Raw genomic sequence first — 16,435 nt, 5'->3', positions numbered from 1 at the left:
ATCAGATTTAATTACAGCGCGTCAAAAATTATACAAACAGATTAATGTATACACCAGTAATGCATTTGCCAGTCAAGGGAAAGCAAAGTTTCGCACAAAAGAAAATATTAGCTCCCAAACATTGCCTCCACGCACAATGGACTTAGAAACAATGGCCGCAAGAACCGAAGGAACCGTTTTTGACTCACTTCGGGAAGCCAATCCTCTCAAATGCATTCGTGTGCACACTATTGAAGCTACAGAATATGAATCAAGTTTACCGTACACTGATATCTCTCGTCTGAAGCTGGATATATCCAAAGAAATATGACAGAAAAGCACTTCAAATCGGTGTCAGAGAGCAAGCGAACAACAACTTAGTACGGGATGGCGCGAGGTCACGCTGACCGAGCGCGGCCCGCGTAGCCTAAGAGTTCACGCGAGCGGCCCTCGCTTCGCATCTCTGTATGTATGTCTCTGCCCTTGTTAAGTGTTTCTTGACAAGTGCTTGTGCTTTTTGTGAACAAGAAACAATTGACAAGTGGCTCTATCCCATCACCCCCCTTCCCTCCGTCGCGATATAACCTTGAACGGTTGAAAACGACGTTAAACACCAAATAAAGAAAGTATTCATTATCCAAACAGGCATCACTTGCCCATAATGCGGCTTTGGTCAATTCTTCTTCTTCTTCAGCGTTCGACGATGGCTGTGTCTAGATTCTTTGGCCCGTGATGTTGACGAAGTGGGCTGTTGGCTTTGGTCAATGAAACAAACGACTCCAGTGTAACTTTTTGTAACCGCGCTATATACAGGGTGAAATCCTTTGTGCGTGATATTGTAGTCAGTTCATAGAAGTTTTGTCCCCAGTTCACAGCTTTCAGTTGAGATCGTCTGTTTCTTCACACCACGTGATCAATATAGCCACCCCGTTTTCCAATGACAGACTGCATCCTCATTGCCATATTGTTCATTACATTGGGGAATGTTTCGTGTGGGATGTTCTAGATCTCTCTGAAAATGTTTGCCTTCAGTTGTTGTAGGTTTCTTGGTCTGGGGTACATATTAGCGTATTAGCTTACATATTAGTTTTTCCATTTCTCGGTACTGATGTTTTAATGTCTTTTTGGGTACTTTTTTTTAGACACTCTATATATTCTTTTCCTTTCCTTCTTTTTTTTCTTCTTCCTTTGAGTACATGCAGCCACATCAAATTCTGGTGTCGCCATTTTTCTTCCGAAAGACATGTTCATAAGAAGAAGATCAGAATATCTTTTGATTGATGAAATAAAAGTTAAATATGAAATACTGGTTTTGATTTTAATTGCGTGTGGTGGTTTGGATGCGCACATCTTACTGAAAGAGTTTTGATTACTGTGATACACTTGACAATATAATATATTGACACATTATGTCATCAAGCTAAAGAACCTTTTCATAGAACTTTAAAAAAGCGATTTAAAAACATTTATCAATCTGTCGTCTAAAACATCAAAACTGAACAACATCAAAAGTCGCTACAGTCCCGTCTCAACGTTTTTGAAAGCGGATATGACGTCACCAGAATCAGTTTATAAAAAAAAACACTGAAAAAGGGTGGACACATTGACATTAAGTTTCATTCAGATCTGTATGGTAGTTTTCTCGGAATTCCTCTACACACACTCGCAAGCACGCACGAACACACACACACACAAACATACACACACACACACACACAAACATACACACACACACTGGCAGAGTCAGCAAGCGAACCATTATTGATGAATTAACTCAGGAGAGTTTCTGGCTTGTCCCATGAAAGGCAGTTACTCCCCTTTGGCATTTCGCCGTTACCGTTCGCCGACATTGATCGCGCTGATCTGGTGATGACGAATCAGATTGTGATTTATTGGTGAAAGAGTTACGCACACACACATACACACACACAACACGAACGCACGCACGCTCACACACACACACACACACGCATGCACGCACGCGCACGCACACACACGCACACACACATACACACACGCGCGCGCGCACGCACACACACACACACACACACACACACTCACATACACACACACTCACGACTAGGCAGTTTGTTTCCGTCTAACTAACATTATAACAGGCCTCCCCAAAGTGCGCGTCCCTGCGTTCTATGCGCACCAGAAGCCAAAATCACGTACTAGAAATTCACTAAACCTATAAAGAGCGGGTCTCGGGACGCTCTAAATTGTCTTTGTCATGCGTCCCGTAGGTACTCTTTTCAGACTGTAGTCGTCAGCTAACATTACAAAAGAAAGTCTAGAAGTCAAATTGAAAGTGTGCGTGTGTAGCATTTAACAAGGTATCTTCCTCGAATATTTTGGTGATACAAAACCCACTTCATATCACACTATTCGCGAGCACAATGCGTTATTTATGTAAAAAGGAGGTTTGGATATCCGGTACATTTGGGACCCTCTGAAACTCCACTTAGGGGGTCCCCGGGCCCTCTTAACATTAAAAGCGGGGTCCCCGGGCCCTCTTAACATTAAAAGCGGAGTCCCCGGGCCCTCTTAACATTAAAAGCGGGGGTCCCTGGGCCCTCTTAACATTAAAAGCGGGGGTCCCTGGGCCCTCTTAACATTAAAAGCGGGGTCCCCGGGACCCCTGAGGACGGGCGTCCGTGGGGACTAAATGTAAAAACGTCACAAATACAAATAATGCGATCTAGCGATAATGATTGTTTATAAAAGCTTCCGAGCTGAAATGCACACATTCGACTGGCGGTGTTCTTGGCCTAATCCGGACTACTCTGGGCTACTCCGGCCTATTTCGGCCTGCTTCGTCCTCAGAAAACCGAAGTAGGCCGACTTTGGGCTGCTATGGTACAGTAGGTGTGTGTGTGTGTCTGTTGTGTGTGTGTGTGTATGTGTGTGTGTGTGTGTATGTGTGTGTGTGTTGTGTGTGTGTATGTGTGTGTTGTGTGTGTGTGTGTGTATGTGTGTGTGTGTGTGTGTTGTGTGTATGTATGTGTGTGTTGTGTGTGTGTGTGTGTGTGTGTGTGTGTGTGTGTGTGTGTGTGTGTGTGTCTGTGCGTATGTGTGTGTAGAGCGATTCAGACTAAACTACTGGACCGATCTTTATGAAATTTGACATGAGAGTTCCTGGGAATGAGATCCCCGGACTTTTTTTCTTTTTTTCGATAAATACCTTTGATGACGTCATATCCGGCTTTTTGTAAAAGTTGAGGCGGCACTGTCACACCCTCATTTTTCAATCAAATTGATTGAAATTTTGGCAAAGCAATTTTCGACAAAGGCCGGGGTTTGGTATTGCATTTCAGCTTGGTGGCTCAAAAACTAATGAGTGAGTTTGGTCATTAAAAATCGGAAACTTGTAATTAAAATTATTTTTTTATTAAAGTTTAAACGATCCAAAAACAATTTCATTTTATTTTTCGTCATTTTCTGATTCCAAAAACATATAAATATGTTATATTTGGATTAAACACAGGCTCTGAAAATTAAAAATATAAAAATTATGATCAAAATTAAATTTCCGAAATCGATTTAAAAACAAGTTCGTCTTATTCCTTATCGGTTCCTGATTCCAGAAACATATAAATATGATATGTTTGGATTAAAAACACGCTCAGAAAGTTAAAACGAAGAGAGATACAGAAAAGCGTGCTATGCAGCACAGCGAAACCACTACAGCACTGAACAGGCTCAGGGCCGGACTACCGGGGGGGGGTTATGGGGGTTGCGCAACCCCCCCCCCCCCCCCCCCCTAGCCTAAACATGTACCTTACTTATTTAATTTTTTTTTATTATTGCTTATTTTATGCCGTTTCATGCAAGGAGCGACCATTTTCCTATATCAGAATATGACCTACCCATCAGCTTCAGGGGGCTTCGCCCCCTGACCCCCACAACCAGGGGGGGGGGGGGGTTCTCTGGTTTCCGGACCCCCCCCCCCAGCCAAAAATTAAAAATATTGAATGAGGTATGCATTTCTTTATTTTACATTGAGTTTCAATTTTTGGGGTATTAATCAGTGACAAAATATGCTGCCTGAAACTGGTAATGATCATCCTCAGAATGCACCAGATTGCACCATTTTGCATCCTTTTTATGCCCCCGGACCGCGCTTCGCGCCGTCGGCTCGGCGCTTCGCGCCTTCACACCCATATCTTCACAATATACTTTTGAAAAAAAACACCCATAAAATGAACTGATCCGCCTCTGCCGCCAGGGGGGACATCCCCCTGGGCCACCACTGGCAACCCCCCCCCCCCCCTCCTCTTCGCCTAGTCCGGCCCTGAGGCTCGTCAGTTTCACACCGTTTTGCACAAGCGGCGGACTATGGTCATTGTGAAAAAATGCAGTGCGTTCAGTTTCATTCTGTGAGTTCGACTGAGCTTGACTAAATGTTGTATTTTCGCCTTACGCGACTTATTTTTTTTTTTGCAGTGACAGACCTAATTGTAAATAGTTTTAGGCATTGAAGTTACCATGTGAACTGAAAAAGGAAACACACTTACATCCGTCTCATATAGCACTAACATGCTGAAGAGACGATAAACAAGGACAACCAACCATGCAACCAACCAACCAACCAACAAACCAACAAACCAACCAACCAACCAACTGCTGATTGTGCATTTAGTTAACAGCTTGGTGTTATGTCGTGTGTTTGTTTGTTAAAGATGATTATGAGCGATATTTAATACAGGTTTCGCATCCATTTGTGTGTGAATATTTGTTGCATGACCAAATGAAATGTCAGTAAACAAGACGGTTTTTTTTCTCTCACTGTCTCCATAACGACATATTTGCAGTGCGCATCTGAGCCTAATGACAAACGACATTGATGCAACTAACCGAAACCTTTCTAAAATGAAATCTCTAATTCTAAAAGAGAAACCAGTTCGAGAAGACGTCATATTAATGAGAAAAGTGGCGTCACATAAAACATGTATCACTTCCTCTGCAAGCCTCAGTCTGAGGATCGAACGGAGAATTTCAACATCAAAGTTTGTTTTGGTGACTTCGTCACATCAGCTGTAGACAATCACGCATAAGCTCACCGCCAGACTGTCCTTGTCTCGGCATCGTATGTAATTAACCATTACACAGGCTGTCGCGACAATTGTCGCACTATTGTACGCATTGCGTCCGCTGGTTGTCGCGACAAATGTGGCGGCACAGGGTGAGTTTATTTGTGAAGTTACAGTATTTGGACCGCACAATTAAGCACCCATGCACCCAAAGATAATATTAGAACCAAGACTTTATTTTTCTTTCTTTAACATCGCCTATGTATTAGGAAATGCACCAAGGTAACGGTCAAAGGAATATAGTCCTCCTGATAAAGTGTTTGTTTTAGCTAAAACTACGATTAAAATATTGCGGAAAAAGTCCAATTATATCATTCTGTATTGTTGCACGTCTTCCACTTTAGAAACGTATGAATTATACACCATTGCTGTTGAAAGCTGGCGAAAGAAGACACTCCACGGTTTGAAAGTTGCTTACCAAAGAAGCGGATACAGTCGTGACAAAATCCTTGTGTCATATTTACTGGTGAATTTTATCATGAAAATTTCAAGGGACATCGGCAGTGCTTTTATTTTGACACACCTGCAATGATAGACTCAAAACTGCCCCATAACGATGGATATTAATTAAATTGCCGTAAATAGTGTAACGGTTCTGGTATGCAAAGTCTTCTACGTTTGACTCCTGACTGTTCATCGACTCAACTTTATCATCCAAAACACTAGCAGGTGCAAACGTGGGAACTCAATTCAGTCCTCTAGCAAATGCGTGAAGATTCACCGCTCCCGGAGAGCAAAATGTTGGACAAAAGCAAAACCACGACAGTTGATGCAGAAATCATAATCTGCAAATATTAAAGGCTGACATAATCCTATTGAATTAGTTTAATTACTTCCAGGGCTTTTCCCATCGTTGCGGGGATGTATAAATTAAGCTTCCTGCAAAGTTTTAGGTTTGAAGTCCTTACCAATTACGAAAAATAATTAATTCTTTATTGCATTGTTTAGCAACAGTTCTCCAGGACTTGGGCTATTTTTAGACCGTTGACGTCACTTCGTGACGTTTCGTAAACCAAAGATGGCGTTTGAGACTGTTCTGTTTACATTCGACACTATCAACACCACTTTGCAATACTGAAATAATGTTTTCTGTGTTCGAACGCTACAGTCAATCGTTATTATATCCCCTTAGGTACAGTTTTATAACATTATTGGCACATGTAAACAATATGAATTAATTAATGAACGCTGCGAATATGGCAGCCTTTAACTTAACACCGCGTTTAAAATTCAAATAGGTAAAACAAATTTGTAAACAAAAACAAAAAAAACACTGAGTTTATGGTTTGACTGTTGTGTGGTGGCATTGTAAAAAAGATCTTGCTTGTTAACGTCCCTTCAATCGTTGTATATGCGGGGCATAGATACAAGGTTCTTCGTTTAAAACGTCCCGTCAACACATGTAGTCACAAGCCTCAAGCACAACAGTATCAGTAGCTTATGGTGCAATTTGAGAACGGTGTAGGGTTGTTGTTGGGGGTTGTTTGTTTGTGTGGTTTACAAGATACAAGATACAAGAAATGTTATTGTCCTCATCAATACAAGGAAATTTGGCATGTGTGTGGCAAGACATAATACACTGATACATAGACATTTACAAAGCAACAACTGAAGTTCAATATCAGCACACCCTTACGCACACATACCCACTACTTCAGACACACAGGCTACATGAGCCCCTCGGACGTACGCAACCCACAATTCACCCAGCCATACAACTCCACATGCACTTACTCATTCATGCAGCACTCTAGCGCCCGGCCATGCACAACTCACACACTGGAACCCTCGTACGGCTACATATGACACCCGCACAAACATTACAGCCTCAAACATCGTACTAGATCTACAACTAACAAGCATACATCCACTATCAAACACCGAATACATCATCACACATTACATCATAACATATTGCATTATAACACACGCACAAACATTACAACATCAAACATCGTACTATAATCTACAACTAACAAACAATCATACACTATCAAACACCAAATATATCATCGTACATTAAATTTTGGGTAGAAGGGGGCATGGGGGAAATGGGAGTGTAACTTTCGGTTTCGATCGTCTTTCCAACTAATGAAAAAAAACGTGTTTCCAAAACAGAATGAAACGATACTTTAAAGAGAAACCCGTGGCAAAGAAAACGGTCTCAGGTATCACATGCATATTCAACAGCCAGCAAGTGGTGGACTCGCTGCTTCTCCTTTTCTCGGACCCTTAAAGATGCAGTGCAGGAGTTAAAGCATTGCTCGGGGGCCCGGGTAGCTCAGGTGGTAGAGCACTGGACTTGTGATCGAGAGGTCGCTGGTTCGAATCCGGGCCGGGACGGACACGGGTCAACTTTATGTGCAGACCCAGAGACGGTATCCATCTCCCACCCCCGTGTCACCACAATGGCACGTTAAAGATCTTGGTCATTCTACCATAAGTGCAGATGGCTGATACCACCTAAACACGCAAACATCAAAAAGCCGTGAGGGCGTACAACTCGAATCGTATAAACCAATGCATGTCCAATATAGGCAATTAAGACCTGACGGACAATAAGCCCCTTAGAATTTACTTACCAAGCATTGCTGCAGCAACAATTTGTATTTTTGTCGCAGATTACGAAACAAACAGTCTAAAGCATTACACAACTAAGTCACAGATGACTACACATACCTGTATTGTTGACAGACAAACGAAACTTTGTTTTCGGTTCGCCAGTTCGCATCGCCCGCCAAAATGAATTAAACATTTGCCGTGATCACGTTCTGAGGCTGAAGGCTGTGTGAGGTTTGCCAACAGGGACTTACTAACTCTCTTTTACAATTTTCTTACGAAATGAAACACATGTATTCGTTAAAATTGTGCAATTTTGACTCCTTGCATACAAGTCTATGAAACTTGGTAATTTGTTTCAAACGGACAGCTGCCTGAGGCATGACTAAAAGCCCTAGGGGCTCCGTGCACCTGGATATGATAAGACCAGCACCTTTTACACAAGTGCTACACCAGGAACCAAAATATTCGAACCCTCTCTTGCTGGGTAACTCCCACCCATTTATAAACCGGGTGGAGGCACCCCGGGTGTTCACACCGAGGTTCACGGCTGTACTTGTCTCTCCGCAAGTCACTCACAACTTCTGAGTCTTGTTGGCTTCAAAGTGGACACAGGTAAGTAGTTGTTGTTAATGTTGTTGTTGTAGTTGTTGTTGTTGTCGTCGTTGTCTTTTCCGTCGCGATATGAACCTTGAACGGTTGAAAACGACGTTAAACACCAAATAAAGTAAAGTAAAGAAAGTAAAGTCGTTGTCTTTGCAGTTTCCATTGCATAGCCATTGTGTTGGGGCTACTTGCATTTACCACCACGGTCGTACATAATGATAATTATTTGCGAGAAAAATCTGCTCAAGAGAGGAATTAAATGCTCAATACAATAAGTTGAACTTCATGCCACAAATCACCTTATCCAGTTTATATGGAGTGGGTATTTTTTATTCACAATGTGTGAACAGAACGGTTTTCGAATATGTAACGGTATAAATGAAAGTTAAAACAAGTGGCGTAAGGCGAAATTACTACATTTAGTCAAGCTGTGGAACTCACAGAATGAAACTGAACGCACTGCATTTTTTCACAATGACCGTAGTCCGCCACTCGTGCAAAAGGCATTGAAATTGACGAGCCTGTTTAGCGCGGTAGTGGCTGCGCTGTGCTTCATAAAGCACGCTTTTCTGTACCTCTCTTCGTTTTAACTTTCTGAGCGTGTTTTTAATGCAAACATATCATGTTTATATGTTTTTGGAATCAGGAACCGACAAGGAATAGGATGAAATTGTTTTTAATCGATTTGGGAAATTTTATTTTAATCGTAAGTTTTATATTTTCTCTGTCCTTGGTACGCACAGACACACAATGATAAAATTGTTTAATTAAAAATTAAAAAGTTAAAAAGTTTACCCACAAAATGAGGTCAGAAAACTTGAGCACGTGATGATAAAGATGATGACGATGACGATGACGATGACGATGACGATGATGATGATGATGATGATGATGAAGAAGATGAGGCATGAAGAGCATACATATGTGGTTATTCATAAAATCAAATGCATATTATGCAAGTAATTACAAGTACAAGCTGGTAGCAATCGAACATGTTGCAGTAGTAAAACAAAAATATGTTCAGAATATACAATGCACAGCATATCTTTGGCGTAATACTAAGTGTGGTAAATCAAAACGCGTTAAACTACTCAGACATTAAGTGTTTTTTGACACATTTTTTTAAAACTTTTTAATGACTTTAAGTGCCTAAAGGATGATGGAAGTGAATTCCAAACTGATGTACCCGAAAAAGCAAGACTGGTCTTATAAAGGTCAATTCGTGGAATCGGTGGTATCAAGTTGACCGACCCATATCTGTCGGTAGCTTTATTACATAATGATGTAATGTAAATCGGCACTTTACCGTAATACAATGTATGCATGAAAATGGCTTTGTTTAACTTGAGATGCTTTTCCAGTGGAAGAAAGTTAAGCATTTTTAATTTTATATTATGTTGGGGCATTATCCTTTACGATGAGTTTAGCCGAGCGACGATAGAGAGAGTCTGACTTTTTCAAGTGGACATCACTGCTGCCATCCCAGAGCGTCGAAACATAATTGATGTGAGGCATTACATGAGCATGGTGGAACATTTCCAGTTTCCTTCTGTCCGTAAGAGAGGGAGAGAGAGAGAGAGAGAGAGAGAGAGAGAGAGAGAGAGAGAGAGAGAGAGAGAGAGAGAGAGAGAGACGATAGAGAGAGGAAGAGAGGCGCAGATGCAGAGAGAGGGTCAGAGAGAGAGAGAGAGAGAGAGAGAGAAAGAGAGAGAGAGAGAGAGAGTCCCGTGCTGTACAAAAAATATTCAACAATACAGTAACACCTGACTTCATAACAGAAGCCGGATCTTTCAAGATTTGTCATTGTAGACAGCGACATAACGCGATCTGCATGGCTTGCATACTGTGATTATGGAGAGGAATTCGTTCTTACGACCTTCCATTCACCTTACGCCCGTCCCCGTCCGACTTTTACGAAACATAATCCCCTGTCTACATTCCACATCACAAGTAAACAATAGGGCCATTACATTTAAAGATCGCTGTTGAAAAGGTTTTTATAGGTCACATTAAAAAAAAATATATAACAAGTGGTTACAGGTGCGCGAATGAAAAGACCGGGGCTCGTATTCTTGAAAAAGCTGCAACATTGTGTCCTTTAAAGTCAAACTGTCGTTTAACTACCGCCCGGTATTTATTTTTACTGCCCAGTAATTATTTATTTTCCCCCGGTATTAATGTGTGTCTGGCGGAAGGTCGGCAGCTACCAGAATTGGTTATTTCTAGAATAGGAGATTCCTCATGCTTGCTCCTCTCTACAAACAATATTTGAAAAAGATTTATTCTTGAAAAAGCTGCAACTCATATACTGGCCTGTAAAACTCAATAAGTCCGCCAACTGCTAAGTGTTATTTATGAAACACCGGTAAGTCCTTACCGGGTTGTCTCCGAGCTGTAAAGTTAGAGGACCCCTCCCCCTCCTGTAAAGTCGCTACCTGTCAGTAACTTCACCAACACTGTCCATTAAAACCGTCAAGTTCGAATAAATCTTGTTCAAATATTGTTCGTAGATTTATGTCCCTCATGGACACACATTGGTGTCATTTAAGCACCGATGCATTGCGGTCAAATACGAGCTTCTGCTCGCGAAAGATTTCAACCGATGCTCGATCATAACGGCGTGTTGCGAAAGCGTGCTTGCGTCTTGTTTAATGCATTACAGTGGCGAGAATTTGGTGTCTGATTCCGTAGCCGAACGGTTATCGAATTCGCCTGATGCGCGATTGAGTCAAGTTCGAATCGCCATCAGGCCTTACTATTTTTTTGTTTTACTCTTTGTCATTAATTTTGTTTGTTTTTGTTTATTTTCTTCGTGTGCAAAAGAGTACGTTGTAATATCAAAATTGATTTAAAAAATTAATTTTAGGCGAGAATGAGTTTTTTTTTAAATTGATGGTTAACATGATATTACCGTTAACTACCTTGTATACGCCCACCCACCCTTTGTACCAGTTTTGCCCAAAAGTGGGGGGTGGGCGTTTACAAGGTACTATACCTTGGCAGGAGCGGGTCCTCAGCTAGAAAAACGATATTTTGGTCATTTGTCATAGAAGTGTTCAAAGGATGCGTTATTGCACAAAATTCCCCCCCCCTCTCTCTCTCTCTCTCTCTCTCTCTCTCTCTCTCTCTCTCTCTCTCTCTCTCTCTCTCTCTCTCTCTCTCTCTCTCTCTCTCTCTCTCTCTCTCTCTTTCTCTCTCACACACACACACACACACACACACACACACACACACATACACACACACACACACGCACACACACACACACACACACACTAACACTAACACTAACACACAAAATCAACCTCTTCAGACATCACTTCCCGCCAAAGATGAAGCTTTGAAGATGAAGACCATTGTTGGAGCAGTCCGCGGTACAAGCCATCAACAACTGTACGACGAGTCAGGCTCTATTTCACTTTAAGAGAGGCGTAAACGTCACAAATTGATATTATTTCACAAAATTGTACACCGTAAGGTGCCAAACTACTTACTTGCACCATTAATATCAACTAATAATCCATATCGCCAGCGCAGACCTTTAGATAGGAAAGTTCCATCGTTTAACACTGAATTATACAAAAACTCATTTCTCCCATCTACAACACAACTCTGGAATTCTTTACCAGACTACATAAAACTTAGTAAGTCCCTCGAGCACTTTTTGTCAAAAAACGATTTAGGTCCGCCGTGTTATTGGTATTCTGGAGATCGCATATCACAAACAATTTACTGTAAGCTCAGGCTATATATAAATGATCTTAATAACAATCTAGTGAGACGACACGTTGCTACAGATGCATCTTGTGACTGCGGATTTCCGTCCGAAACCGTAAAACACTTCCTATTAGATTGTCCAAATTATCGCGAAGCACGTCAAGAAACCATACATACCCTCCCTAACCACAGTATTCACCCCCCCCCCCCCCCACCTTCTAAATGGAGACAGACAGTATTCTCTAGATTTGAACAGGAACATTTTTTTCCAGAGTACACTCGTTCATTGAACGTTCAGGCCGCTTTGGGCAAACCAAAATCAATGCTCCACAAGCCGGACAACAACTTTAATTTCTGCACAACTCCTACCCATCCCTCTTCTTTTTATTCCTTTTCTTCCCCCCCCTTCCTTCCTTTTACTGTCTTTCTTTATAATGATTATGCAACGTTTATTATGTCATGATAATTTTGGATTATCAATGAGATGAGGATGATTATAATGATGATGCTTTGGATTTCCAATTTGGTTTATTTAGACAAATTGTTCAGCCGTTACCGCCTTACGTTATAATATCCATGCAGGAACACCCCTATAAGCTTCTAGCTTGTTGCTGTTACCTGTGTCTTTTGTATACATGTCATGATTGTAACATTTGTTGAAATAAACTTATGTTTAAACCAAAGATGAAGCTTTCGTTTCTTCTTTTTCCTCCCAGTCAAAAATGTATTGCGATTCTCTAGCCACTCCAGAAACCTTTTTCTGTCCAATCCCAGAAGCATGTCTAAGGAAAGGAAACAATTAAAAAAAAAACAATAACAGCAGAATGAATAATCTTTTTTTTATTTTCCTTGTCTACTAGTCCACTGGTCGAAACTGGGGGGTGGGCGTTTACTAGGTACTATACCATGTACACCTGCATGCAACTGAGGTTTATAAAAATAATAAAAATAAAATCTCCCCGTGTTTTTATTTCATTCAGTTTGTTTGGGTTGTTGCTATTGACTTGAAACTGACACGCCGGCGAAAACGCCGGTAACGCGTGCGCAGAGAAGAGCAAGCATCGGGAATCTTCAATTCTAAACATAACCAACTGGTAGCTGCCGACCTTCCGCTAGACACACATGAATACCGGGGAAAAATAAATAATTACTGGGCAGTAAACATAAATACCCGGCGGTAGTTAAATGACAGTTTGACTTTGAAGGACACAATGTTGCAGCTTTTAGCCAGCGTGTCAGTTTCAAAGTCAATAGCAACTACCCAAACAAACTGAATGAAATAAAAACACGGGGAGACCTTTTTTATTTCTTTTTTCTTTTTTTCTTTTTAATCTCAGTTGCATGCAGGTGGCTGCTACCGCATTTTAGGTGGGTTTTTTCTCTCTCACCTTTGTTTTTTTAAGCGGGAAGCATTCTTCTTCATGGTTATGTATTTAATTTTTTTTAATCAAATGTTTACATGTTTAAGTTAACAAACTTTATCAATAAACTAATATCATGTTAACCAAGAATTTAAAAAAACAAAACATTCCAGCCTAAAATTATTTTTTTTAAATCAATTTTGCTATTATAACGTACTCTTTTGCAAATGAAGAAAATCTTTCGCGAGCGGTATCTCGTATTTGTCCGCAATGCATTGGTGCTTAAATGACACCAGTGTGTGTCCATGAGGGACATAAATCTACAAACAATGTTTTAACAAGATTTATTCAAAATTGACGGTTTTAGAGGAGGGGGATGGGTCCTCTAACTTTACAGCTCGGAGACACCCGGGTAAGTCTTTACCGGAGATTCATGAATAACACTTAGCGGACTTATCGAGCGGAAGTGGTTTTACAGGCCGGTATATGAGTTGCAGCTGTTTCAAGAATACGAGCCCGGTTAAGGTAATGTTCGACACGAGTGTTTCATTTCAAGCGAAAGGAGGGTACTGTATTACAGTTTACCACGCCATTTTGGAGACACTTTGTGGCCAGTAGGACCTAAAAGGTACAGTTCTTCCCGCATTGACATGCACACATCCCCTTGGGCTTCCAGCTACGATTCACGCATCTGTGCATTAGACGGCGCACACATTAAGACTTGTTTGTTCTAATTGTTTACAAAGTCCTTGATAAAAACAAATCCCAGAAAGTGCATTGGTGTGCTTAAACGAGATATTTGCGGGATTTATAGGTCAGAATGGACATGATTTGCGACTTTGGGGATGGTAAAACATTGAGGAGGGTCAAAACTTTTAACTTTAAGCACGATAAAGATAGAAATTTGAAGTTTGCTTTTTTTGTAATCCAAACAGGTACCACCTTGCAATAACAAAGCGTATTCTTCGTATTTAAATGCGAACATAAACTGGGCGTTTATCCTTAACTTTTTGTGCTCATTGTAGTTTGTTCCCTTGTCACAGTCACACACATTTGTTTTTCGAACATGAGACACGGTTTGCACTCGACAGTCATTACTCACCTCGACCGCTGGGCAGAACGGTGTGGACGCAACACTGACTGGCTCGATCTGTTTGGCCTACAATACAATTGCCGTATACTGTCCTGCTGCTGTACGGACCAGATTATCAGGACGGAGTTAAAAGGGGGGATGGAGAATTATTGCAGTCTGGAGAGGTTACCTTAACACAGCGTGCAATGGAGAGGTTACCTTAACACAGCGTGCAATGGAGAGGTTACCTTAACACAGCGTGCAACGGAGAGGTTACCTTAACACAGCGTGCAATGGAGAGGTTACCTTAACACAGCGTGCAATGGAGAGGTTACCTTAACACAGCGTGCAATGGAGAGGTTACCTTAACACAGCGTGCAATGGAGAGGTTACCTTAACACAGCGTGCAATGGAGAGGTTACCTTAACACAGCGTGCAACGGAGAGGTTACCTTAACACAGCGTGCAATGGAGAGGTTACCTTAACACAGCGTGCAATGGAGAGGTTACCTTAACACAGCGTGCAATGGAGAGGTTACCTTAACACAGCGTGCAACGGAGAGGTTACCTTAACACAGCGTGCAATGGAGAGGTTACCTTAACACAGCGTGCAATGGAGAGGTTACCTTAACACAGCGTGCAATGGAGAGGTTACCTTAACACAGCGTGCAATGGAGAGGTTACCTTAACACAGCGTGCAATGGAGAGGTTACCTTAACACAGCGTGCAATGGAGAGGTTACCTTAACACAGCGTGCAATGGAGAGGTTACCTTAACACAGCGTGCAATGGAGAGGGAAGCTGGGAAGAGTCACAGCTGGGAGCAACTGAGCTTTGCACCTCAAGGGATCGATTAGAAATAATCAGGGCCAGTTATGTGCCTTTGCATTTTTAAAGGAAGAATGGAAACTGCTGAGAGATTTAATGTTTTTGTCGCCGAAATAGGAATGTCTTTGTTAATCCAGACCGTCAGTGTTCTTGTAACCTTTTTACCTTTACCCTCCCTCCCCTCACCCCCCCCCCCCTAGAAAAAGAGAGATAGAGACACACAGAGTCACAGAGAGACAGACAGAGAGAGAGAAAAAGAGAGACAGAGACACACAAAGTCACAGAGAGACAGACACAGAGAGAGAAAAAGAGAGACATAGACACACAGAGTCACAGAGAGACAGACACAGAGAGAGAAAAAGAGAGACAGAGACACACAGAGTCACAGAGAGACAGGCAGAGAGAGAGAGAAAAATAGAGACAGAGACACACAGTCACAGAGAGACAGACAGAGAGAGAGAAAAAGAGAGACAGAGACACACAGAGTCACAGAGAGACAGAGAGAGAAAAAGAGAGACAGAGACACACAGAGTCACAGAGAGACAGACAGAGAGAGAGAAAAAGAGAGACAGAGACACACAGAGTCACAGAGAGACAGGCAGAAAGAAAGAAAGGAAAAAGAGAGAGAGACACAAAGTCACAGAGAGACAGACAGAAAGAAAAAAAGAAAAAGTCGCGTGAGGCGAAAATACAACATTTAGTCAAGCTGTCGAACTCACAGAATGAAACTGAACGCAATGCAATTTTTCAGCAAGACCGTATACTCGTAGCATCGTCAGTCCACCGCTCGTGGCAAAGGCAGTGAAATTGACAAGAAGAGCGGGGTATACGTAGTAGTTGCGCTGAGAAGGATAGCACGCTTTTCTGTACCTCTCTTCGTTTTAACTTTCTGAGCGTGTTTTTAATCCAAACATATCATATCTATATGTTTTTGGAATCAGGAACCGACAAGAAATAAGATGAAAGTGTTTTTAAATTGATTTCAAAAATTTAATTTTGATCATAACTTTTATATTTTTAATTTTCAGAGCTTGTTTTTAATCCAAATATAACATATTTATATGTTTTTGGAATCAGAAAATGATGAAGAGTAAGATGAACGTAAATTTGGATCGTTTTATAAAAACAAATTTTTTTTTTACAATTTTCAGATTTTTAATGACCAAAGTCATTAATTAATTTTTAAGCCACCAAGCTAAAATGCAATACCGAAGTCCGGCTT

General features: G+C 41.3%; 2 protein-coding genes across 7 annotated transcripts in view; both read left to right on the top strand.

Annotated features, from left to right (window-relative positions):
- LOC138949335 (coadhesin-like) overlaps nt 1-16,435 on the top strand; it is a 191,535-nt gene that overhangs the window by 33,653 nt on the left and 141,447 nt on the right. The window lies entirely within an intron of this gene.
- LOC138949334 (coadhesin-like) overlaps nt 8,109-16,435 on the top strand; it is a 30,919-nt gene continuing 22,592 nt past the window's right edge. For all 4 annotated transcript variants that reach the window (XM_070321121.1, XM_070321123.1, XM_070321122.1 and 1 more), the window contains exon 1: nt 8,109-8,246. The gene's annotated coding sequence lies outside the window, so the exon portion shown is untranslated. The remainder of the gene's footprint in view (nt 8,247-16,435) is intronic.

This window comes from Littorina saxatilis, linkage group LG15, assembly GCF_037325665.1.
Source record: "Littorina saxatilis isolate snail1 linkage group LG15, US_GU_Lsax_2.0, whole genome shotgun sequence".
NCBI lineage: Eukaryota > Metazoa > Mollusca > Gastropoda > Littorinimorpha > Littorinidae > Littorina > Littorina saxatilis.
The sequence above is the reverse complement of the archived record's forward strand: the minus strand, read 5'-3'. Positions and strand labels throughout refer to the sequence as shown.